We start from the raw sequence: 4,280 nt of genomic DNA on the forward strand, positions 1-4,280 counted from the left end.
TTAACTATAGGTAGATTCCTTGAATGTCTACCTTGATGAACATATGTGGAGAAATCTTTTTGGAAAAGGATAAAATCCTGATATGACAACCCGAACAAGAAAAAGAAAAACCCAGTTTTGACTAACCCAAATTATTCAAAATCTTTATTCATTTTAGTAGCTTACACACCATTTAGATGCTCTCAAAATAGTATATGAAATAACTTATGTAATGATGCTAAAATGTTATTTAACATGTTTTGTACTTTCTAATGATCATTACCAGGAAACCTTTGAAGGATTTTTTTACCAGAAAGAATGTGATCAATATACAAAACAATGTTGCATATTCAGAACCTAATGTTCTTAATTTACTGTAATAAGGTCTTCCTGTAATAGTTTATTGGCCCTACCCAACTATCCCATGCAAGGTAATGGATTTATGTTGTTCTAAATGTGCTAAAATGCTTCACTTAGGTGTTACTCAACACATGGTCTGCGGATTATCCACATTGATTTCATGATTGAGATGAACACATCACATCGACCAAGATCATACCATCAACCATATTAATGACCCCCACTGAGATTAGCAATGTAATTTGAGTAATCATCCAAAACAGGCAATGAACTTTGAATTGTAGTAAATCTAAAATCAATTCCTAAATTGTACATCAAACTTCTAACATTAAACCTTGAACATTTTCAATTAATGTTATCGAGTTAATATGCATTTGATTATTTAGGTATATCGTAAATTGTTTAGCTTCCCCTATTGAATTATGGCATGAATGTAAAGTTTTACGTTTAACCGTAAACATGAGGCTTTAGTTTGGTTGTCTAACTAGTGATTTGGATGAGACAAAAGCATTTGATGAGTGGATTCTTAAAATTAGTGAAGGTAATATTGGCGGCCCTAATGATGGTGAAGCTAAAGTTGAATTTCCAGAAGACGTGGTTGTTTGCTCTACAGGTGATCATATTCATTCAATTATATCCACCATTTATCCATCATTTGAAAACCATCTTAATGATCCATCATATTTTCAGGATAAAGCTATTTTGGTACCTACAAATGAAGAATTCGATGCTACCAATGACTACATTTTAGGATTGATGAAAGATGAAGGGAAAACATATATGACTTCAAATTCTTTATGTAAGATAGAGTTACCAGATTTTTTTGAGGAATCAATCTACTCTTCAGTTGTGTTGAATGGTTTTATGGCATCTAGAATTTCCAACCATAAACTTACACTAAAAATAAGTGTTCCAGTCATGCTACTTCGTAATATCGAGCAAACCAAAGGACTATGCAATGGTACTAGATTACATATTGTTAGGATTGGAAGACACGTCATTGAAGCCTGAATCATATATGCTAGATTCTTTAATGAGACTACTTATATACCTTGCAGGAAGTTAACTCCGTCTAATAAAAGAATCTCATTCCGTTTTTAGAGGAGGCAATTCCCCATAGTTGTTTATTTTGTTATGGCCACTAACAAAAGTCAATGACAATAATTATCAAATGTTGGATTATACTTGCATATGCCCGTCTTCACTCATTGTCAGTTATATGTTTTTTGTTTCTCGCGTCACAAGTGAAAAAGGATTGAAGTTACTCATATATGACGAGGAAGGTCATCCAACTAATAAAATAAAAAGTTATGTCTACAAAGAGATCATTCAACGATTATAGATATTTAGGTGTTCCATTGTTTTTTTTTTCTGACATTTCAATGTTACCAGTAATGCTAAGTCTGTTTTTGTTACTGTATTTTTTTTTATACCTTTATATGTACATTTTTATATGTTTCCCGCGTTTTACGCGGGTCATAATCTAGTTATTATAACTATAATATAAATTAAAAGAAATTCAAAATCAAGTAAATTCAAAATCAAAATCAAACAAATGCTTAAAACCTAAAATCTACGACTCCAAATGCTTCATACCCCATTTCCTGATCTTTCCGCCATTCTATAGAGTATCACCATCGATGACCCTTGTGGTAAAGCACATAATTGAAAAAGGTGGTACATCAACCTGTCGTGAAGCTATGTTGTTCGAAATCTCGTTTCATCACCACCAGCATCGTTTCATCACCACTACTACAACCTAAGGTTTAATATGTGATTCATCGATTTCTTCACCCGAGATTTAATTTGAGGTTCATAGATTTATTCACCCAAGGTTTGATTTGAGGTTTATTTTTGGTTTGATTTGGTTTCAAGTTCGATTTTGGTTTGACGTTGGTTATTGTTTGTTTGGTTTTAAGTTCGATTTTGTTTTAATCTGGTTTTCTTCTAGTTTTTGTTCAAGGTTTAGCTGGTGTAGAGAAATCGAGTATGGTGAAAGACAGGGATCCTTTGGCTTCTGGTGAGAGGGAGGGATCCTTTGGCTTCTGGTGGGAATGATAAGGCATTTGACTTAACCTCCTACATATGAGATTTCACTAATTTGTGTAGTACATGTGAGGAATTTAACCCTTTCCACATATCTTTATGACTTATGGTGGTGGTGATGAGTGTTTCATTCAAGGTCCTAAGAGGTTGTCTAAGGATCTGCAACATTTGGACCATCTACGGGCATTAGTTCTTTAGTCATCAGTGCTTTTATGGCAATCATTGTTTTGCCGACAACAATGAGTAATCCAAAATATATAATAATGTAGAAAAAGCTCTAGGATATATAATAATGTAGAAAAATCTTCAAGGGGAATAATCAACCCAAGCTATCGAAAGTAATCCAAAAATATGACTTTATATTGTAAACCTATAAAAAATTGTGTTGGGGTGCAAAGTTTTCGATGTATGACTTTGTAATGTGTTGACTTTTGTAAAACCCACTTGCATGTGGTGCATTACCCTTTTGACTCATGAGATAGAGAGTGAGAGAGAGACATGTAAACAACTCTATATAAGGTGGGTTTATTCCGCTTGTAGAGGTGTGCTTGAGAGATGTAAAATTAAGTGTGTAAGTGTGTGTTATTTATGTAGATTTAGATCTAGATCCCTTTTTGTAACACCATACATAATCGAATGCATCTCTTAAACACCGAAATCACCATGTTCATTGTGCGTTCTTTAATTCCACAAGCCAAATCAATGCTCATAATTCACATCAATTGGTATCAGAGCGGGTCTTCGAAGATCAACATGATTTTTTGAAGAACGATTCTCGGTTTGGCAAAATTTGTCACAATTGGAGCATTTTTGGTGAGTCTCTCTCTATGATCTCTCTTAATAATTGCATCGTGTGTTACGTTTTGAATTTTGATCGATTTGTTTCGTTGAATCTAATCCGTTTTTATCCCATTGGTGATTCAACAAATCTTTTTTTAAGATCAAGCCCAAATCACGAAAATTATTGTTCACTGAACATAATTGAACCCAAAATTTTTGATCTAATTACTATTTGTTCAAGTCCAATCTGATTATAGCCCAATCGATGATATCACGCTGTTTATTTAACCAATTTTAAAAGCCCAAAATCTTTTCCAGGTCATATGTTCATCTGCTTCGTATCAAATACGCTTCGTATGATTCTCGTTCACTCATTCTTAATCTCAAATGTCTTGGACGATGATGAAGGTTGCAACAGATTATGTCTCTGATTAAAGTCTATTGATTTTGATTTACAATTTTCTCTTGAATCTCTTTTGTTGAAGTCGATTTGATTGTAATCTGATAAGAATTGCAAATTGATCATATTCTACTCATATTCTTGATTATAAATCAATTGAAATTGTATATCGATCCATCTGATTCTCGGTTTCTTAGATAAATGTGTGATTTGAGTGAATTTCAACTCTAAATTGGTATCAAATGGGTTTGACTTGGAGTCGATGTTCGTCCTATTTTGACTCTGGAATCAATGTTCGATTGTTTGTTATCAATGATCGCTGAAAGCAAGGGACGAACAAATTTTGGCTGTTGATTTGTTAATGTCGAAATTGGTTCAGTTAGCAATTTGAAGATGATGTTGGAATAATGTGATTGTGTTCGCTTTTGGTTATTTGATGTTTCAGAAAGAGGCAGATTTCAAACGGTTGTATGTTGATGAAAAAGCAAAGGGATTTATCTCACAGTTTGGAGTCGATTTTCTGTTTTTGATCAGATGATTGATGACGAACAAGAAGATTGGGTATCGATGAATTGGGTTCGAACTAGTGTTGAAATCATGTTCGTTGATCGGTGGTTCCTTATGACTGGTTCGATTTCAAATGTTTGACGAGTTGGAAATCAGTATGTTTAATAACGATTGTTGATTTGGAGTCAAAGATCGATTGTTGGATCTA

The sequence above is a fragment of the Lactuca virosa genome, chromosome 8 (genome assembly GCF_052849685.1).
Source record: "Lactuca virosa cultivar CGN04683 chromosome 8, Lactuca_virosa_CGN04683_v6, whole genome shotgun sequence".
In the NCBI taxonomy this organism is placed as follows: Eukaryota; Viridiplantae; Streptophyta; class Magnoliopsida; order Asterales; family Asteraceae; genus Lactuca; species Lactuca virosa.